We start from the raw sequence: 23,822 nt of genomic DNA on the forward strand, positions 1-23,822 counted from the left end.
AATGACTGAATTTCTTTGGGAAGTTGCTGTGAGATCAAACCCAGAACCCCATAAATTTTAGGCACGCACTCTACTACTAAGCATGAGCCTAGCTCCTCATGCTCATATATGACAGTACCTGGAGGTAGGTCTTTAAAAGTTATTTAAATTATTTCTGTTCTGCATTGGGGCAGGGGTTGGGGTTCAGGATGGAAACATCCAAATTATGGTGGTGGGAAGGTGTAATGGTGGTGGGATTGGTATTTGAATATTAAATGTAATCAAATATCGTAAACTACTTTATACAGATAAAATATAATTAAAAATAAAAGTTATTTTAGGTTAAATGAGATCATAAAGGAGGTCCTCACATAAAAGAACTATTATTGTTTGTCTTTGATCTACTATCTCTACGGTACAATAATAATAAATATTTCTAGGGATGGAGAGAAAGCATAGAGTGCAAGTTGCCTTGTATACAGCTCACCAGAGTTTATTTCTGATACTAATTACGGTTATCCAAATACCTCCGAATAATTACTCTTGAATGCAGACTCAGCAGTAGTTTCTGAGCACCACTGAGTGTGGCCCAAATATACCTGCCCCCCAAATATTCTAGACATTTCCACAGGTTAAAAACTAGTGATAAAACCATAATGCCTAAAATGAGAGAGAATGAGAGAGAGAGAGGAGAGTTGCCTACTATAGAGGCAGGCTGGGGTTGAGTTTGATTTGGTGTGGTATGGGAGGGAAACTGGGGTCAGTGGGAAATTACGCTGGTGGTGGAGGAATGGATGTTGGAACATTGTATGACTGAAATCCAATCATGAACAGCTTTGTAATGTCTAGCTCACAGTGATTCAAAAAATTTAAAAATGATGTTAAAAAATAACTAGTGATAATTTTATACAGGGAGTGACTTTTCACAAATTTTTCTCCTTACAAAGTCAGTTGTAGAGAAACCATTGAGAGTATAAATTGACATCTTGCATTTCTAAGTCATAATTTTTCCTGTGCTCTTTATACTCTTTCATCTCTCAGAGAACTCTGAGCTTCACTCCCTGAGATCCACCCTGGCTCTGTCTCCTATACAGACCAAAGTTCTGGGGTGTGAGAACAATACCCTACAGTCCCTAGAGGAGCAGTTTCTCAAATTGTGTTAGGATTTTCTGATAAAATCCATGCCCTTTATCTTACCAAACTTTACTCTAGGCCCTCAGGCTCACTGGCTCTCCCTCCTTAGTCTCCCTTTTCATGCATAGATACCAGTCATATTTGCAGAATTCCATTCATTGCTGAAAAAGTGGTGGATTCAGATTCATCTGACTTGTGGGCTATCCTCTTACCTCTAGCCCACTGATTTCCAAGCTTTAGCGTGGTTTGGAATCATTCGGAGGTCAGATTGTGAGATTTATCTATTTATTTATTTAATTTTTATTGGAGAATGGAGACATTACTGGTACCGCTCGAGCAAATTGCTGATCAATGGGATGACAGTGATACAATGAATTTTTATTTATTTATTTATTAGTGAATCACCATGAGGTACAGTAACAGACTTACAAACTTTCATGCTTATGTTTGAGTCATAAATAATCGAGTACCCATCCCACCACCAGTGCCCATTCTCCACCACCAATGTTCCCAGTACCCCTCCCACAGATTTTGAGTTTTAGAAGACAATAAATAAAAACACAGGGGACCCAGTTAAATGAGTTTGACTATAAGCATTCCAAAATATTACAAAACTTGTTTATTTTTGAAAGTAAAATTAACTAGAGCATGTTACATTTAATCTGCAATCCTACCTAGACAGTCTGTTAAAATATACCTTTCTCAGCTCCACATCCAGAGTTTCTGATTCAGTTATCTGAATAAAATCTGAGGATTTATTTTCACTGTTCTAGCTACAACTTCACTTATGAAGCCTATGGTTAAATGGTGAAACACAAGAGTGTTGCCTCTGTGAAGTCTTCCCCTCCAATTGTATATGTTGCCAGAAATAAGATGCAGGGCCTTACACATGCAAAGTGTGAGTTCTGTTACTGAGCCACATTCTTCAAACCTTTCCTTCCAACATTTACACCCCACTGAAGCAAAGAGAAGAAAATGGCTAAAATAAAATGCTTTTAAAAATTTAATAAATCACCTGATCAGAAATCAATCTGTAAAGATGCAGAATTTTTTTATTAATTTATTCTTTTATTGAATCACCATGTGGAAAGTTACAAAGCTTTCAGGTTTAAGTCTCAGATATACAATGCTCGAACACCCATCCCTTCACCAGTGCACATATTCCACCACCAAGAATCACAGCATACCTCTGTCCCTCCCCCCCACCTCCCCAGCCCTCCACCCTGCATGTGTAACTGGTACATTTAACTTTACTTTCACTTTGATTACATTCAATATTTCAACAAAAAACTCACTATTATTGATTTGGAGTTTCTCCCCCCTAAAGTCGACCTGCTGAAAAGAAAGCATTTGGTAATTTGTTTTCCATTGCTGAGAATGAAGAGATATGAGGTCGAGAGGCCGCACTAGCAGCCGCACGGTTTTGGATTTCTGTATGTTAGTAACTAAGTCTAGAGAAATATCTGCCAGAAATTGCAACATTGTAAGCTTGTACCTCTCAGTCACTTTATATTCCACATATGAGTGCAATCTTTCTATGTCTCTTTCTTTCTGACTCATTTCACTCAGAAGATGCATAAAATTTTATGTAAAGATTTTAATGCAAGGGTACATAAATTAATTTCTAAAGGTACATGATTTTTTCCTGAGAACAATAGCCTTCTGACCTTAAAACTATGAATTTTGAGCAGTAATATAAATGGAGCTTAAAAATAATTGTAAAAACTACTGTTTTAAATGAACTTTTGTTCCCCCAAGCATGAATCAGCTCTGACTACCAATCCAGGCATCAATCTAGGGTGAACACAAACTATCTGCTTTGCCCATAACTTATATGAGAGCACCACCAGTGAAGTTTCTTTTTGCCCATCTTGAAGGGTGAGAGAAATACTCTTAACACTTACCAAAGCCTACTCATTGCTCAATTTTGATGAAGTCAATGAGAATGACTTGTTTGTAAACACCAAGAGTTATAGGAATTATGAGATTATACGGCTGGAGAGATAGCTCAACTGGTTAGAGCACATGCTTTGCATTTTGAAGGCCTGGGTTCAATCTCCAGCACCATATGTTCCTCCTGAGAATCTCTGGGAGTGTCTCTTAAGCACAGAGCCAAGCATAGACCCTGAGCAACATTGAGTGTGACCCCAAACCAAAACAACAGAAGACTTATGAAATTATCATAATTTTGTGGGAAGTTGTCTGAGGGGAATCATACAACAGGGCATGAATGCTGGTTTATATCTCCAAGCTTAGGTGGGGAAATCTGGACCAGGAGGGTAGTAACTGTAGGTTCCCAAGATAGCAGTTACGCGGGGAAATATTTTAGTTTTCTGATTCCAAGTCAGGGTTCAGGCAGTGATATAGGTCTGTGTGTTGCCGAGTCCTTTTAAAGTTACATGTATCATCGCCTTCAGAAGAATGAGGGAGATGAAGAGAATGATTTGAGTTTGAAAGTCTACATTAGCTCCTGTCCTGGTATCTGGCAGAAGCAACTCAACACTGTAACCGCAATAAAAGGTTACCTTGCCTTAAATAATCCTTGCTGCCAACCACTCTTCCACAGATGATTGTGATGTCATCATCTCAAACATGTCCCCCCAAGACCCCAAAATATCCTCTGACCTACATATGATATGGAGCACTAGAAAGCATTAGTCACTGGCCTAAGACTTTCTTTACACTGACATTCTTTATACTTTTTTAGTTAATTGGTGTTTTTGTTAATTATGCATATAATACATATTAGTTAATTCAGGAAGATTCGTCCATCCCCTGAGATGCGCAGTGGTTACCCCTGGCTCTGCACAAAAGAATCACTGCTGGCTGTGCTCAGGCGACCATATACAATGTTGGGGATTGAACCCCAGCCAGCCGCATGCAAGGCAAATGCCTTACCTGCTGTACTATCTCTTCAGCCTCATGTTAATTTTTAAATAATTTAGAAGTTTCTGACTTTGAACAAAATTATCTGTAACCCTAGTCCTAAGAGATAAGCTGTTAATTGTTGCTGTACACATTAGAGTCCTTTGCATGGTGCTAATAATATGCTAATATTTATTTATTTATTTTGGGGGGATTTTTGGCCACATCCGGTTTAATCCTGGCTCTGCCCTCAGAGATAACTACTGGTGGGGCTCAGGAGACCGTATGTATTGCAAGGAATGGAACCCCAGTCGATCATGTGCAAGGCAAGTGCTTAACCCTCTGTACTAATACTCTGACATTTATTTATTTATAACAAAAATTGAATCATTATAAACTCATGGATAAGTCTTTGATAATTCGAGACTCATTCATTTCCTGCCCCAGACCTGGAACAAACTAGTTAGCTAAAAAGCCCTGATTGTTCCTAGTGGGAAATAGTATTTAAAGCCACAATCTGGATGAATGCTCGTGTCTATAGTGCTGGTTTATAAGACTTTTATGTTTTTTCATATTTTTATAAGACTTTTATGTTTTTTCATAGGTCTTGCTCACTACAGGGTGTTGTTGACTGCAGCGACCGGATGAGATTAGCTTTAGGATTCGCAGGGACTGGACAAATTTTTGATTGTCCACCTGTTGTCAGCCAGGTGTGAGGCTGAGAGGTGTTTCCCACAGAACCCAGCAAGTGCTTTCTCTGAAGCTGAGCACTGAGTACGAGGAAGCATCGTGCCGGTAACAGTACATTCTAGACAAGCCCAGACACGAGCTCGGGAAACTCCCTCGACCTCTACATGGCCTCGGAAGCAGAGCCCATAGAACTCGTGGAAAGCACAGACGATGAGATTGTGGACCTCACCTGTGAATCACCCGAGCCCGTAGTGGTTGACCTGACGCTCAATGATGCTGTTGCGACAGTGGATGAGATGAGAGAGCCCAGGAGAAATGGGCAGAATTCACGTCAGAACCAGGTTGACAGCTTTGTGGTGATCAGCGATGACGAGGAGCTGTCTAGGAACAGCAACTTCACCACCCAGGCTCCCCCAGATGCCAGCGATGCCTCAACGACAGAAGAAAGACCATCTGGTATGATCATCTGTCCAATCTGCATGGATGTGTACTCAGAGATCGTGCAGAAGGGACACCTTGTTGTCTCCACAACGTGTGGTCACCTTTTCTGTAGCCGATGCCTCCGCGACTCCCTCAGGAATACGAAGACTTGCCCTACCTGCCGGAAAAGGATAAGCTACAGACGATGCCACCCCATTTATATATGAGACTGTGAGCTGAGAAAGAGAGAGAGGGTGAAAGAGAGAGGGAGAGGGAGGGAGGGAGAGAGAGTGAGTGCTCTTGCCTCCTCCTGAGTTACATCCTGCCTCCAATTTCCTGTGCTCCAAAAGACCATTACAAAGCCAACATTGGAACATTGGATGTGGAAACTGCTCTTTTCATCCTACCCTTTTTCATGTTTCATTTTCCTTTGATTCTGAACTGGAGTTAGGCCCTCTCAGGCTGACTTCAGCCTCTGTGCAGCTCCTGTTTCAGAGTAGAAGAGACCACTGGGTACTTAGGAACTGAGGAGTGTGCCTCAAGATACTTAGAGCACTGCACACTTGCCAGGGAATCTCTCACCTGGGAGCTGTGTCTAGCATCATCCTGGCAGTGCCATCTCAGCTTTGGCCTTGTCAGAAAGTGCTTAGATCTGTCTAGCCCTCCAGGATTTGCCCAGCACATTTACCAGGCCAGAATCATGAGGGGGGGCCCATGTGGGTTTGAGCAGAAGCCACTGGATTTGAGGGCACTACGGCTGCACTTCCATTTATTGTGGCTGTGTAGGATTCTACAGAGGAGAGATAGTTTCTCTAGAGTGATGATGTGCAATAATGCCACATTGGGCCCACTGCACAGCTCCCAGAAGATGGGCAGTGAGTGAGTGCACTGATGAGAGCCTGGGCTTGCCAGTGAAGCAGTGCCTGTCCACGGGCTCCTGACTGCCACCTGCCCCCAGGAAAGCCACATATGACCATATATAAACCATATATGACCTTTTCACATGGCTCTAACCATGCGAGGAAACAGATTGAAGGTATTCTCTGATTTTATATGTCCTATGTTTGTGCCCTCTCATCTTAGTTCCAACTTCCTAATGTCTTCTTGGACTTGGTGATAGGTTTTTTTTTTTGCTTTTTGGGTCACACCTGGCAATGCACAGGGGTTACTCCTGGCTCTGCACTCAGGAATTACCCCTGGCGGTACTCAAGGGTCCATATGGGATGCTGGGAATCGAACCCGGGTCGGCCGCGTGCAAGGCAAACACCCTACCCGCTGTGCTATCACTGCAGCCCTGGACTTGGTGATAGTAATAGTGGTCTTAGTCACTGCCCAAGACATGGACACGTGTGAGTGTTGGAATTTCAGAAGTGTTTGGCCCACAGTGGCTTTCTAAGCTACGCCCACTCTTGTGGAGGATTTTGGGATTTTTTTTTTTGCTTTTTGGGTCACACCCAGCGATGCACAGAAGTTACTCATGGTTCATGCACTCAGGAATTACTCCTGGTAGTGCTTGGGGAACCATATGGGATGCTGGGAATTGAATTCGGGTCCGCTGCGTGCAAGGCAAGCACCCTATACGCTATGCTATCACTCCAGCCCCTATTGTGGAGTTTTTTGTCTTGTTTTAATATTTTATTATTATTTTTAAAATTTTATTTCCTCTTACACTTGACATAAACACTGTGGTTTATAAAGTTGCTCATGATGATTTGTTACCAGACATTCAATTGTCCAACACCACTTCCACCACCATTACACCTTCCTTGCACCATTTTCTCAATTTTACTAACCACCCCTTAAGCTTGGCCCCATATCAGGCTCTCAATAATTATTTTTTATTGATTTCTATAAATAATTTGCTAACAGAATGATAAAAATTTTCCTTAGGAGAAAGTTAGTGAAGATTGTTGTATCTCACCATGCAGACATTAAGTCCTCGTAGAAGATATTACTAAGATGTTACAGGTTAAGCTTTCTGTGTTTATATTGTGTTAATTGAGATTGGTTGCCTTCTTCATTACATCCTATCAAATTTGATATGCTATTCCTGCTTTATCAATGTTTGAGATTTGTGGCAGTGTGCTCCAGGATGTCCAAAAATTTTTAATATGCTGCCACTCTTGGACCTAGATATATGAGGAAGGAGGTGACAAGAGGTGGCCCTGCAGAGCAGGGGAGAGGTAGCTTTGATGGGTCTCACTGTCTTCTGTACTCTCAACTGAAGGCTTCATCCAAGCCCACAGTCTCTCTGGGAGACGTGGAGCAGGATCTCTTCTGATTTTGCTAGCAACAACCAACCTTTACCTTGAAGAATGGCACAAGAATCACTTTAGATGGCGAAATGAGTGTCCTCACTGTGAAAGAATCTGTTCTTCAATCTGACCTTCTAGCTGTGGTGTAAGTCCACTTAGTTTGATGTGTATGTTTTTTTTTTGCTTTTTGAGTCACACCTGGTGATGCACAGGGATTATTCCTGGCTCTGCACTCAGAAGTTACTCCTGGTGGTACTCAGGGGACCATATGGGGTACTGGTCGGCGGCATGCAAGACAAATGCCCTACCAGCTGTGCTATTGCTCCAGCTCCAAGTCCACTTAGTTTGAATGGAAGTTTCTACTGCTAATAGGGCAGCAGACAGAACTGCATTTTGCCTCTCAATGAACATCGCTGCCATTAAAGTCTCCCAGGCTTAAGGCAAGAATTTTTGTTAGGTTTTAGTAGTACCAGGTTTCAGAAGCCAAGACAACTGTGCCACCAAAATTTTTTAAGTTTATAGTGACAAATGTTTAATCATAAAAGTTTTTTTCACTACAATGAATACTGGTATGACTCATTGCAGAACTTAAAATAATAGCTAAGATATGGAATCATCAACTGAATAAAATAAATATTTTTAAAAAAAGAAAATAAACAAAGGGGATACAGAGATCACCCTTGGTTCCAGAACATACAGAGAAGGACAAGAAGGAATGAAATAAGGTGGAGTTGTAGGGGCGGAGAAAGAGAGGAAGCAAGAGGGGGCAGAGGTCGAGGGGATCTGGATACATTGATGTAAAGAAATGGTAAAGCTACATATCCAAACTACAGAATCAATAACATTGAAATCATGAGACCCAAAATTTAATAACCAAACTTAAAAAGGTGCCTGTCAATATGGCAGACTCGGTGTGGGAAACTGGGAAGGAGACCTTGGAACACTGGTACAGGGAAACTGACCCTGGTGGTGGGATTGGTGCTGGAACATAGTATGTCCAAAACTCAAGTAGACTTCTAAATCAAGGTACTTTAATATTTTTTTAAAAAATTGTATCACTTCCTATTAAATGAAATTGAGAAGACCACTTAGATTCTACTCTTTAGAAACTGAAAAATAGCAAGATTAATGAGAAAAGGACACTTTTCCTTTTCAGTGTACATAGTTCAAGTGTTTGTTACATTTAAACTGCACCCATGCAATGGTTGGAAATTACAACAGGGGTGTAGGAGAGGGTAGTTAAGATAGAGGAGGGTCCATTAGACAACATTAGTTGGAAATTATCACTCTGGACAAGAACTGAGTATCGAAAGTTGGTAAAGGGATATAATTGATAACCTTTCAGCATCTGCACTGCAAACCATAGTGCCTAAAATGAGAGATAGAAAGAAAGAGAGAGATGAGAGGTGCCTGCCATAGAGATAGGCTGGGATAGGGGTATTTTTTGGGGGTGGGTGGGAAACAAGACATTAGTGCTAGGAGATTACACTGGTGGAGGGATGGGTGTTAGTACATTGTATGACTGAAATCCAATAATGAACAGTTTTCACTCTATCTCATGGTGATTCAATAAAATTAAAAATGCTAAAAATAATAAAATAAAATAAAGTGCACCTATATAAGTCAGACGCTTTTGGACTCCTTCTAGTATTATATAGAAATAAATTTTTGACCAGAAATAAAAACAAAAGCGACTTTTGTGTTTGTTTTGAGGGGCTTGGGGACATGCCTTGCTGTGCTCAGGGTTATGTCCTGGCTCTAATGCTAAGAATCACTCTTGGAGGGTGTCAGGGGATCATATGCAGTGCTAGGAATTGAATTCAGGTTGCCTTCATGCAAGCCAAAAGTCTAATTTGCTGTGCCATATCTCATGACCTATTAATAAAACTTAAGGAAAATATGCCCTGCACTGGTATTTTCATTTAAATTCAGATATACAGGGTTTTCTTTATTTATTTATATGAATTTCATTTTCATACTTGAAAATATTGGTTTCTAAAGATATAGTGGATAGTAGGACCAAGATATCTCACAATAATTTGTTTTATCCCACATAACACATACAAATGTCACAGAATAGCAATTTCAATACCACTAACATCAATATGATTACAAAAGCAATGAAATGTTTTTGTATATTCTCTCTTCATTTCCCGTCTTGTATTCTTTTACTTAAAACTTTCAGTCTAACTATTTTTTTCAAATTTCATAAAAAATAATCTTTGTGTTTATTTTTAGTTTGAGGACCATACCGGGTGGTGCTCAGATTTATTTTGGCTCTGCACCAAGAATTTCTATGGCAGGGGCTATGGAGCCACCAGCAGGTAAATCTGTACCTGTGGGGTGAGTGCATCAGTAGCCTGGTGGTGCCTTCAGACTTCCAGATACCCCAAAATTGCTCCTGTGCCTTTGGCCAAACCCCAACAACTTGGGGCTAAGTTTACCAAGAAATTAAACAGCCAAAAGTTAGATATGTGGGAGACACACCCACAAACCACCTCCAGTTCAGCTATATAAGTTCATTTGTTGGCCTTATTTCAGAGACCCATAAATCTCAAAAGAGATCAAAAGATGCAGTTAGGGCCTTTAGCACAGAGATAGGCAGGAAACGGTGACTGAGAGCTCCAGGACTGTTTGGATCAGGATTGGGCCTCCTCCCCCATGGTCCCCAGTTTTCCAGTAGCTTGGCAATTACACTCACAAACTGCCCAAACTCACAAACTCACAAACATGCCCGTTGCCATGTAATATCATCAACGGCCAAGACCCAGGGACTGTAAACTAAATCTCCCGAAAGTGAACACCGCAGAATGTCCTGACCCGGTGCCAGGCTGTTTTCACCCGGGAACCTCAGAGGGGTCAGGTGAGGGCCCTCCCCACCCCAAGGAACCCAACTATGGCAGCCAAAAACCTCCGCAACCCAACCGCCACCATGCTCAAGGTGGCTCCCACACACTCAGGGGCCAAGTTTCATATATGAGTAAACATACTACTGGACTGCGCGGCTGCATTTGCGGCTGCACAACACATCATTAAACACTCCCTACCCATTCCCCATAATTACCACACCATATTTGATGGGGTTCAGATAGTAGGCAACAAATCATAGAGGGTAATATATGTATATATGCATATATACATATTTTCAGACACACATATATATATATATATATACACCAAAGCTCACATCACCCAAACTTTAACAACATACTAGTGATATCCTATAGAATGTCTTAATGGCTCCTGCCAAAATAGAAAAAGCTTCACACCATTTCCTATATGAACACTCTTTTGTAAGCATGTTCAGCAGTTCTTCATAACAGACAATACAAAATATACTATTTTGGTTGTGTTTTGGGACAGGGATTGGGCTTTGGGATGAAATCATCACGAATTCGGTGGTAGGAAGTAGTAATGGTGGTGGGATTGGTATTTGAATATTGAATGTAATCAAACACTGTGAACTAACTTATAAAATTAAAAAATTAAAAAAAATAATGTCGAGTTCATGCCCAATTCAATCAGCTTAATCAATGGCTGATTGAATTGGGCATGAACTCGACATTGCCCTAAGAGATCTCTGGTACTGTGGTGGCTTCCGGGACTCACTGCTGTGTCACTAAACCAGGGCTGTTGGTGCACTAAGATGGCACCAGGAAGCATTTTTGGGGGGTGAAAACCAGGCCGATGAGCCGGGGAGGGACAGCCTGGCACTCTGCCACCATGCAGCATGGAGATCTAGTCCTGGAACCTGGATACCTGGGCCTTGCTTGTGGAAGCTCTTGTTCACCAGGATTCCATCTGGAGTAGGCAGGGAGACTGAACCCGCTTCATCTGGGGAGCCCCCAGTGAAATTGACCTGGTATGGGGCCCGGAGAGATCTCTGGCTCTGTAGTGTCTTATGAGACTCGCTGATGTGTCTCTGGCTTTTGATCTCTTTTGAGATTTATTTATGGGTGTCTGAAGCAAGGGCAGTAATAGAGTTTACATTGTGGTGCTGGAGTTGTTTCGTGGGTTTGACTGCCAGTGCTTCCATGTGTATTGGAAAGTGGGGGGAGGTAGCCCACCCCAACTCCGTGAAGGCCTGGAGATTTCAGACACAAAACCCGCATGCCTGAATTTTCAGCAGATTATATCTTGGTGAGTTCCATCCTGAGACAGTGGAGTTAGGCCAGGGGTATGGCGGCGATTTTGGATTGTGGAAGCAAGCGGCTGCTGGGGGCTCTGCTTGGGCAGGCACAAACCAACCTGCCCCTGCGATTTATCCCAGTCTGTTCAGCCATACCCGGGTCCAAGATTAACTGTGGCTTTTGATCTCTTTCGAGATTTATCTATGGGTCTCTGAAATAAGGACAACAAATGAGCTTGTATAGCTGAGCCAGCGGTGGATTGTGGGCCTGGCTCCCACATACATAACTTTTGGCCATTTAATTTTTTGGTAAACTTGGTCGCAAGTTGTTGGGGTCTGACCAAAGGCACAGCAGAAATTTTGGAGTGTCAGGAAGCCTGAAGGCACCATCAGGTTGCTGATGCACCTGTTGGTGACACCATACTTCCCTTATTTTCTTTTTTGTTGTTATTGATTTTAGGCCACACCCAGCGGTGTTCAGGGCTTACTCCTTGTTCTGGTGCTCAGGGATCACTCTTTGAAGGTTCAAGAGATAATGTGGGGTGCTGGGAAACAATCTCAGGTGGGCTGTCTGTGTGCAAGACAAGCACATTACCTGCTGTAGTATCCCTCCAACACCTCCCTTGATTTCTTTGCATGGCTACAATTTTTTTTTCTTTCTTTACACTTATCTCTTTTTTTGGGTTTTGGGGCCACAGCTGGTGGTTCTCAGGGTTTACTTTTGATTTTTAACTCAGATCATTTCTAGCAGTGATTGCTGTAACACATGCAGTGCCTACAATTGAATCTGAGACAGCCACGTGCAAGGCAAGTGCACTACCTACTGTACTATTGCTCCAGCCCTCTTTATAATTTTAACTTTGATCTTGAATATCATTGATTTAAATCATTATGGAATATCAGAGGTTAACTTCATACATGTGTGTAATTATCACCAGTACTAACACCAAAGTTCTGATGCCATTTTGCTACCAAACAGACCCCTCTGTTCATTCCTGCCATATCCTCCCTTTTTTCTTGGTTACTCAACATATTCACTCAGTATATGAGTTAGTTTTGCTATTTACTATCTATTTGCTTTAGTAATTAATATTCAACATGTGAGTGAATTCATTCAATAATTGTCTTTCCGCTTCCTTATTTCACTTAACATAAATACTTAAATGCCATCCATTTTGTCCCATAAGGCATGGCTTATTTGTTTGTTTGTTTGTTTTGTTTTTGCTTTGGGGCAACATTCAGCTGTGCTCAGGATTTACTTCTGACTCTGAGGATTCACTTCTGGTGGGGCTTATATGGCCATATGGGGTTCTGGAGATCAAACAAGGTTTGATTTTGTGCAAGGCAAGAGCTCTACCTGCTGTATTATCTTTCCAGCACAAATATAACAATTTTTTTTAAATTTTATTGAATCACCATGTGGAGGGTTACATAGTTCTCAGGATTATGTCAGTTATACAATACTCAAACACCCTTCCCTTCACCAGTGCCCATCTTCCATCACCAACCCCCCCAGTATACCTGCCGCCCACTCCCACCTCCCCAGTCCCCATCCTTGTAAGTGATAAGTTTCACTTCATTTACGCTTTATCTCGATTACATTCCATGTTTCAACACACAACTCACTACCGTTGTTGGGGTTTCCCCCAAAAAAGAAAAAGACAGCCCTATTGCCAAGGAGGCATTTGATAGTTCTCCATTGCTAAGAATATAGAGATATTAAGTCCCGCTGTTTGTTACATAACTTTTCTTTTTCCCCCTTGCCCCGCGCCACCGAGTTCATGCCTGTTTAGTAATCGCCACACTGCCTGACAAAGGGAAAAAAAACCGAAAAGGATGGTTATTTCCCGTCATCAGCAGGCGTGGGGCTCTGGCTTAGTTGATAGTCTAGTAGAGTGTCTGCAAGCAGTTTCTGGAACCAAAGGTCTTGCGCTGGTATCGGCTCCGGCTCGAGATTCCACCAGCGTCCCACTGTTCCATGTACTTAATTTTCCCCCTTATATCCCATTCCCACGCCGCCAGGTCTGTTTGCTTAATGGACATCACACTATGGTTGATGCCACGCCGCGTTTCTTCCCGAGAAAGAAGAAAATTTCTTCTCAGCCGGCGTGGGGATATAGCTTAGTTCAGTCTAGAGAGATGGCTACCACTTTGATTGCCTTCAATATTTCAGCAACAGACTTACTATTCTTGTTAGGATCTCCCACAAAAGTCCGACCCATTAAAAAGGAACCATTACATATTGCTGATGCTAAGATGACATTAGGCCGCGCGGTTTGGGGTTTCTGTATAAAGTCCAGGGAAAGTACAACCAGAAATAACATCACTACAAACTTTTACCCTTTTATGGTGCTCATAAAATGGAGAAACCTAGAGAGAGGCTCGGCGTCTCCATTTTGCGCTCAGAAAGCCGTGGACCCTGCGCTGTGCTCGGGAGGAAGGGGTTGAGAGAGAGAGGTTAAAAGAATTGGGGGATGCCCGGTTTCCACTGTTTCAGCCCACCGTGGGTTCTCCAATCCCGTGCCGGAATTAGTTCAGTGGGCTGCTTGGAGTCCAAGGGCGCTTCCTTGGGCTCTTCCATCATGCTCGCTCTGCAGCAGGGTCCAAAGGCAAATATAACAATTTTTTTAATTCTCTATCACTATCACTATCATCCAGTTGATCCTCAATTTGCTCTAGTGGGCCCAGTAAAGTCTTCGTTCGTCCTAGCCCTGAGGTGTTAGCAGCGTTTCTTTATTTGTCCTACCCAACAATGCCACATTAGAAGCTCTTTCAGGGTCAGGAGACTGAGACCCATCATTGTTACTGTATTTGGAATATGAATATGCCATGGGGAGCTTGACAGGCTCTCCCTTGTGGGCAGGAAACCTCTCAGTAGCTTGCCAGGTTTTCTGAGAGGGAGAACTAGGCTTCTGGGAACTTGGTTTTATAATCTCTGGATGTTGACTGTAGATGAGATTAGATGGAGCTGGGGGCAGTTTGTGGGTGTGACTGCCTAGCTATTGGAAAATGGGGGATCTGGGCAGAAGAGGCCCAGTCCTGATCCGAGCAGGCTTGGAGATCTCAGCCCCAGGTCCCGCACACCTGGGTTCCTCTGCCTGTTCCTTCATGCGTGAGGCTCATCAGAACGTGTGGAGAGGGGCCTTGAACATGGCCGTGGCTGGGTTTTGGAGGTCTTTGGCTGCTGAGGCTCTCCTTGGGTTGGGGAGGGAAACTCTACCGACTCCTTCTGAGGGGCCCCAGTGAAGACAGCCAGGCATGGGGCAAGAGACTCTGCATTAAAAAAGAGTAACATTTCACTGGGTATATATATATATATATATATATATATATATATATATATATATATATATATACCTGGCTAACGTGGTTTCCATTTCCTTCAGATAATTGAAAGTGGTATTGCTGGGTCACATGGAATTTCTGTTTTTGCTTTTGAAGGAATCTCTATGGTTTTCCACAATGGATGAACTAATTTATATTCCCACCAATAGTATACTAAGAGTTTTTTCCCCACATTCTCACCACCATTTGCTGTAAGTAATCTGTTTTTTTTATTGAATCACTCTGAGATAGACTCTTATAAAGCTGCTCATGATTAGGTTTCAGTTATACAGTATTCCAACAACCATCCCTCCACCAGTGTACATTTCCAGGCACCAGTGTCTCCAGTTTCCCTCCCATTGCCCATCCCTCCACCAGTCTGCTCTATGGCTGGGACATTTCTTCTCTCTCTGTTTCTCTCTCTTTCTCTCTCTTTTTTTGGGCATTGTGATTTGCAATATAGATGCTGAAAGGTTATTGATTATATCCCTTTACATACTTTTAACACTCAGTTTTTAAAAATAATTATTTGGGCATTATGGTTTGCAGTACATATGCTGAAAGTTTAAAAGGCATATCCCTTTACCTACTTTCAACACTCAGTTCTTGTCCAGAGTGATAATTTCCTCTATTACTGTCATACTGATGATCCCTTCTGTATCTTACCTCCCCTCCACCCCACACACACTTGTGGTAGATTCCAACCATTGAACAGTCCTATTAGCTGCTCTTTTCCCTCGCGTTGGGTATTAGTCTTCTGCTATATATTTTTTATATCCCACAAATAAAAATAATGCAGTCATTCTATATCTGTCCTTCTCCTTCTAACTCCTTTCACTAAGTGTGATACTCTCCATGTCTATCCATTTACAGGTAAATTTAATAACTTTATTTTTCCTAAGAGCTGTGTGGTATTCCATTATGTAGATGTGCCATACTTCATTTATCCATTCATCTGTTCTTGGGCCCTCAGGTTGTTTCCAGATTCTGGCTATGTTGAATAGTGCTGCAATGAACATAGAAATGCAGATGGTGTTTCTGGTGTGTTTTTGGTTGTCCAGGACATATTCCCAGAAGTGGTATTGCTGGGTCAAATGGGAGCTCAATTTTCAGTTTTTTTTTCTTCTGTTTTTGGGGAATCACACCCAGCGATGCTCAGGGCTTACGCCTGGCTCTGCACTAAGGAAGTACTCCTGGCTGTGCTCAGGGGACCATATGGGATTCTGGTCAGCTGCATGCAAGTCAAATGTCCTACCCACTGTACTATCTCTATGGCTACACAATTTCTAGTTTTTTGAGGAATGTCCACATTGTTTCCCAAAAGGGCTGGACCAGTCGGAATTAATGCCGACAATAAAGGAGAGTCTCTCCCTATATGCATGCCAGCATTGGTTTCTCTTATTCTTTTGTATATGTGCCAGTCTCTGTAGTGTGAGTTAATATCTCATTGTTGTTTGATTTTCATCTTCCCGTTGATTAATGATGTCGAGCATTGTTTCATATGCCTTTTGGCTATTCGAATTTCTTTTTTGAGGAAGTCTCTTCTCCCCCAGTTTTTGGATGGTGTTGGATGTTTTTCTCTTGTAAAGTTCTACCAGTGCCTTGTACATCTTTGATATTAACCCATTATCAGAAAGTTATTGGGTGAATAACCTTTCCCATTCCATAGGCTGTCTTTGTATCTTGGTTACTGTTTCTTTTGACATGCAGAGGCTACTTAGTTTTACGTAGTCCCATTTGTTTATCTTTGCTTCCACTTGCTTGGTCAGTGGTGTTTTTTATTTTAGCTGTCCTTAGCTTCAGTGTCGTGGAGGGTTTTACCTATGTTTTCCTCCATATACCTTATGGATTCGCTCTGATGTTCAGATCTTTAATTAATTTTGATCTGACTTTTGTGCTTGGCGTTAGATAGAGGTATTAGTCCATTTATTGCATGTAACTGTCCAGTTTTCCCAGTACCACTTAAAATTTTTTTTAAATTGAAACACCATGAGAGCAGTTACAAAGTTTTCGGCTTAAGTCTTGGTCATAGAATAATGAAACACCCAACCCTTCACCACTACACCTTTTCCACCACCCAAAACCCCAGTATTCCCCCCCATCCCACATCCTCCCCTTACCTGTGTGGCACACCATTTCCATGTTCTCTCTCTCTATGTTGATTACATTCAATATTTTGACACCAAACCCACCATCATTATTTGGGATTTCACCCCAACACTCAGATCTGCCAAAAAGGCAACATTAGACAATCTGTTTTCTATTGCTGATTATGAATTGCATATGCAATTTTGGAATTATAAAGTTTTAATAATTAAATCTGGAGGCGATTTCTGCCAAAAGCCGCTGTGTTCCGAGCTTTGTTTCTGAGTCTCTGGGATCATGGCAAATAAGCAGCTCGATTGGCAGCCAGAGGGCTTGTTTGTGGGTGGCAACTCTGGGTCTTGTAGGGGCGGGGCGGGGCAGGCAGGGGAAAGGGTTGGCTCCGCCCCCATCCCATGAGGCCCCACGTTCCTCCTCACTGCGTGCCCCTCCCTGGTTGTCCTCTGGAAGATGGCAGCGCCAACCAAGCTGCCAGGGGAAACAGGCCAAGACACGAAACCCATTCCTACACGGGGTGATCTGGACGCATTTCCCAGCACTACTTTTTAAAGAGACTTTCTTTGCTCCATTTCATATTTCTTGCTCCCTTATCAAAGATGAAATGATCATATATTTTAGGGTCTGTGTCAGGATATTCAACTCTATTCTGTTGGTCTGCAGGTCTGTCTTTATTCCAATACATTCTGTCTTAATTACTACCGCTTTGTAGTACAGTTTGAAGTTGGGGAAGATGATGCCTCCAATTTTCTTTTTCCCAAGGATTAGTTTAGCTATTCTTGGAGGTCCATAGTTTCATGTGAATTTCGGAAGTGTTTGATCAATTTCTTTGAAAAATGTCATGAATATTCCAGTCTTTTTGATCCAAGCCTTTCTTGTGTGCGAGGTGCTATCTTATTATGATACTGATTTGCAGTCCTTAATAATGATCGATGTTAATTATTTTTTCATATGTCTGTGGTCTATCTGTATGTCTACTTTGGAGACTTATCTATTCAGTTTTTGACCTCTTTTTGATTGGCTGACTTACTTTTTTGTTACAAAGTTGTGTAAATTCATTGTATATTTTGTACATTAACTCTATATTGAATGTTTGGTGTGCAATATCACTTCCAAGTTGCTTGTGTGCCATTCTGTTTTTCTGTTACTTTCTTTAGCTATGTAAAGGCATTTTAATTTGATGTAGTTTCATTTGTTTACTCTTGCTTTAGTTTCCCTAGAGAGTTAAGTCTCCAAATACATCTTTAATATATCATCTATCTATTTCTATGTCTCCAAATACATCTCTGATATTACATTATCACCTATGTATTTCTATATAAAATATTTCTATCAATTTTATTGTTTCAGGTCTAATATTCAAATTTTAATTCATCTTAAGACTTCTTTTTTGATATTGAAAAATATATATATTTTTAATTGAATCAAGTGAAAACAGTTACAAAGCATTCAGTTTTAAGTCTCAGTCATACAATGATCAATCACCCATCCCTTCACCAGTGCACATATTCCACCACCAAGAACCCCAGTTTACCCACCATCCCACCCCGCACCCTGCCTGTGTAGTAGATGATTTTCACTTTACTCTCTCTTTATTTTGATTACATTCAATTTTCAGCAGAAAATCCACTATCATTATTTGGAATTTCCCCCCAACAATCATACCTGCCTAAAAAGCATCATTAGATAATTTGTTTTCTATTGCTGATAATGAAGGGCATATGATGTCACATGGCTGTGACAGCAGCCGCACAGTTTTGGAATTCTGGTATTTTAGTAATTAAGTCCAGAGGTATTTCTGCCAGCTGCTGCTGCATTCTGAGGTTGGTTTTTGTGCCTCTGGGATCATGGTCATTCAGGAGCGGAGGAGCCGTTCCTGAGTGTTTTTTTGTATGTCAGGAAAGGTCACAGAGCGTGACTTCTGGGGTCAGGGGCGGGCTGGAACTGCTCGGTTCTAGTGCTCCCATGCGGTTTGGAGAAATAGTCCTGGTCCCCACATACCAGAGCCATATTTGTAGAAGCTCATGGTCGCCGGGATTCCATCTGGAGAAGGTGGGGAGACTGTGCCTGCTCCATATGGGGCACCCCGGTGTTATAGGCTCAGTTTGAGGTCTGGAGCATTCTCCGGTATTGTGATGTCCACTGGCCAGGCTTCTTCAATGCTGAAAGTGTGGCAAGATGGCGCCAGGGGTGGGTTGAAGGTGTCTCATCTTAAGACTTTTTAATGATTGGTGTTAAATACTGATCTAATGTAGAACAATTACATGCGGTAGTAAACTTTTCCAAGCACCATTTGTGAGTATGTGTGTTTGCGTGTCACACTTAGAAATGCTCAGGGGATACTCCTGTCTCAGGAATTGCTTCTGGAAGTGCTTGGGGTCTATGTGGTGCTGAAAATTGAATGCAGGCCTCTCACATGCAAGAACATGCACTTAGCCTACTGAGTTACCTCTCTGGCTCTTCAAACACCAGTTGCTGAAGAGAATTTCACCATACAGTTCTGGTTCCGTTATCATAGATTCTATATTCATATATATGTGGGTCAATTTATGGACTTTAGTCCCATTGGTCTGCCTATATACTTTTGTTCTATTGTGACTACTATTTAGTTGCAATATAGTTTGAAGTCAGAGAATGTGATGCCTCCAATTTTCTTTTTTTCTCTTAGAGTTTCTTTGGCTATCTTAGTAATTTTTAGTACCATAACAATTTAAAAATTATTTATTTAGGGGTGGGGTTGGAGCAATATTACAATGCTCAGTGTAATTGTACTATTGTACTATATGTGTATCAACCCATGTTTAATCCCTGTCATCTCATATAGTCCCCTGAGCAACACCAGGAGTAAGCAGTAGTAGCCCCTGACTACTCTGCGTGTGGCCCAAAAACCAAAAAAAAAAAATTGTATTTTTTTGTGAAGAATGTTATTAGAATTTTGATAGGGGTTGTGTGAAATCTGTAGATAACCAAGATAAGGTGCTGCTTTTATATAGTGTTTATTTTTCAACCCATGAGTATGGTATATATTTCCATTTTTTTTCTTTTTGGGTCACACCTGGAGATGCACAGGGATTACTCCTGGCTCATGCACTCAGGAATCACTCCTGGCAGTGCTCAGGGGACCATATGGGATGCTGGGAATCAAATTCGGGTCGGCAGCGTGCAAGACAAACACCCTACCCGCTGTGCTATTGCTCCAGCCCCTTTCCATTTCTTTTTATCTTCCACTTCTTTTAGTAATGTCTTAGAATTAGTCCCAGTTACTTAATCTATTTTTTTTCTTTTTGGGTCACACCCACCGATGCTCAGGGGTTACTCCTGGCTTTGCACTCAGGAATTACTCCTGGCGGTGCTTGGGGGACCATATGGGATGCCGGGGATCGAAGCCGGGTCTGCCGCGTGCAAGGCAAATGCCCTACCCGCTGTGCTATCGCTCCGGCCCCTACTTAATCTATTTTGGTACAATAGAGAGATTGTTTTATTTTTTAAAGTTTAATTTATTTTTATAAAGTTGTGGCATATTCAATGTGCCAAAAACAGTAACAAGTCTCACAATGGAGACGTTACTGGTGCCCGCTCGAACAAATCTATGAACAATGGGATGACAGTGATACAGTGATAATGTTCACAATATTTGATTACATTTAATATTCAATCACCAATTCCATCACTATTCCACCTTCCCACTACCATATTTCGAATGTTTCCTTCTCAAACCCCAAACCCTGCCCCTAAAGCAGAACTGAAGTAATTTATTTGAATTGCTTGTTTTGAATCACCTGCTAAAAATGATACAGAAAAGGTTTCTTAGAGGAAAGATTGTTGTATTTCACCGAGGGGCCATTAAACCCTTCTATAAGAGATTATAACTTGTTGCTAAAAGTTAAGCCTTGTGTGCTTACATATATATCTATATCTATATCTATCTATCTATCTATCTATCTATCTATCTATCTATCTATCTATCTATAGATATGTGTGTATAAATATATTTCCCCCTAATATTGGTTGCCTTCTACTTTAAACCCAATCAAATGTGCTGTACTACTCTTGGTATATCAATGGTGCAAAATATGAGATGTCATACAGACGCGCAGTCCAGAAATACTTTAACTCATAGATGAGGCTCATCCGAGTGTGTGTAGAGTGGCTGTGAGCATGGCGGTGGTTGAGTTCTGGAGGTTTTTGGGTGCCAGGAATGACTCCATTGGGGCAGGGAGGGGAACTGCCCCATCCCCCTCTGGGTTGCTCCAGATGAGAGAGCCTGGCGAGGGGTCTGGAGGCATGTCTATGGCATATCATTCTGTGCTCTCTTCTGAGAGATTTAAGGAGATTGTTTTAATTTACCTCTTCTCTAACATTGTTTACATATAGAAATGCAAAAGAGTTATTTGTATTGAGTTTGCATCCTGTCATATTACTGAAGTCAATATTTATAATAGATTTTGGAAGGGTATTTTTTTAACAGTGCCATAAATGGGACCCAGGGCCTCACATAGGCAAGGCAAGTGCTCTGTCACTGAGCTACATCTCTGGTCCTAGTAAAGTCTTTAGAGATTTTCTATGTACATTATTATGTCATTTGCAAATGGTGATAGTTTTATTTCTTCTTTTCAAATTCATATTTCTTTTGTATCCTCTTCATTAAGAGATCTGACTAGGTCTTCAAAAATCATGGAGTCAGTGTGAAAATACTGTCTAGTACCAGATTTTTCTTTTAAAATAAAATGTATTTAATTCTTTTATGTTCTTATTGTTTTTCTTTTCCAGTTGTTATTTTTGCTTTATTTTGTTGTTATTATTGTGAGGGCCATACCTAGTGATGCATGCCCAATGCAGTACTGGGGATTAAACACAGGGCCTTATAGTTGCATGGTCTGTAGTACCAGATCTTAATGAAAAGGCTTTCTGTTTCTCACTATTGGATTTTATCTGCAGATTTGAGCACATGGCCTTTGTTATGTTGAGATATATTTTTTCTATTTCAATCTATTAAGCATTTTTGTTTTATTTTTTCTTACTTTAATTTTGGGCCACACCTAGTGGTACTCTGGGGTTACTCCCCATTCAGGGTTTAGGGTCACTTCTGGCATTGCTCACAGTATCATGCAGTGTTTGGGATTAAACAAAGGGATCCTGTATGCAAAGCCTGTTGAGTTCTAGTATAGTATCAATAGTATCAATATTTTTGTAGCATTAGTTATAACTCTACATTTTACATCTGGTTTTTCTTTTTTTCTTAATGATCATAGCAAAGGGTTTATCAATGAATACTCTCTTTTTTTTCTTTTTGGGTCATATATATGACTCTGTTTGGGGGACCATGATCTGTCAAGAATTGAAGGTAGGGTTTCACAAGTGTAAGGCAAGTACTCTACTAACTGAGGAAAATCTCTGTCCCTCCCTTAGATATTTCTATTATTTCTTCCATTATGCTTATTTTATTTTTATTTATTTATAATTTAGGTGTACATTTGCATTTTTACTCAAAATTTTTCTTGTTCATTGATATGAGTCAGTTAACTTCTCTTTTAATACTGCTTTTGTGTGTCAGGATGGCCGAGTGATCTAAGACACCAGATTTAATGCTGTTTTTGCTGCATTGATTAGTAGGGAGTTTGTAAGTCTCTTTTAATTTTTTTGCTTTTGGGCCATGTGTGGCTGTGTTTAGAGATTACTCCTGTCCCTGAGCTCAGGGACCACTTCTGGCAGTGCTGGGGGAAAACATGGAGTCCTGGGGAATCAAACCAGGGTCAGTCTCATGCAAGGCAAATTCCTTACCCATCGTATTAAATATCTCTCCAGACTCTCATAATTTCTTTGTGGTGATTTTCTCACTAAATTTTAAAATTTCTCCTTTGAGTTTTGTATTGGTTCAGGAAGCAGTAGTAAACTTGCTATTTAGTCCATACAGGTTTAAGGTTTTTCCTATTTTCTTCTTGTTTAGATTTTTTTATTGTTGATTTCCAGTCTAATGCCATTGTTATGCTAAAAGACGCTTGTTGTGATTTCACTATACATATTCCTTTTTGCTTGTTTTTGTTTTGTCCTGCATCCAACTGTGCCCAGGGCTCTGCACTCAGGGATCACTCTTAGCGGTGCTTTGGTGACAATATGAAATACCCGGGATGGAACATGGGTTGGCTCTGAGCAAGGCAAGTGTACTGCTGTATTGTTGCTTCAGTCCCACAATCCACATTTCTTTTGACTTATTTTTATGTCAATGTATGACCTATTTTTGGGAATTTTTCATAAGAAGAGTATGTATCCATTTCTTTGTGGACAGAAGTTCCTGTATATATTGTCTCTCTTTATTTATTTGCTTTATTCCCTAGTTAAATGTTTCATCTGGATGATCTATCCTGTTCATTATTGTATATGGTGTATTAAGATCCCTTACAGTTATTTTATTACTGTCAATGTTTGTTACATTATTTTTTGTATATCTGAGTTCCTTCATGTTGGTTGCATATCTTTTGATACAAGCACATTGTCTTAATGTTCATATCATATCAATCTCTGTTTATTATTACCATTTTACTATCTGTCCTTTATGATATGGCAACTACAATTCCTGCTCTTTGCTCTGTATCATTGACTTGGGAGACCTTGCTCCAGCCTTTTACTTTGAGCTTGCTTTTATCTTTATATTTTTTGTGAGAATCTTGTATATACATATACAGCATATACGGATCTTACTATCTAATTCCAGATGCTCTGTATCTTTTGATTGGTGAATTCAGAACGTTTGCATTTGTGGTAATTCTTGTTATATGGGGTTTACTTAATACCATTTCATCTTTTGTTTTCTTGTTGTTTTATGTCATCCATTTATTTCCGTCTACCTTTTTATGTAGGTGTTTCCCCCTAGAATCTCCATTTCTTCTTCTCATTTCTATTTGTTTCTGCTCCAAATTTTTGTTGTT

General features: G+C 40.9%; 1 pseudogene; it reads left to right on the plus strand.

The window, feature by feature from the left end:
- The first annotated feature begins 1,917 nt into the window (after positions 1 to 1,917).
- Positions 1,918 to 5,315, plus strand: LOC105942731 (E3 ubiquitin-protein ligase RNF4-like; annotated as a pseudogene).
- Positions 5,316 to 23,822: the final 18,507 nt, after the last annotated feature.

Source organism: Sorex araneus, chromosome X, assembly GCF_027595985.1.
Source record: "Sorex araneus isolate mSorAra2 chromosome X, mSorAra2.pri, whole genome shotgun sequence".
In the NCBI taxonomy this organism is placed as follows: domain Eukaryota; kingdom Metazoa; phylum Chordata; class Mammalia; order Eulipotyphla; family Soricidae; genus Sorex; species Sorex araneus.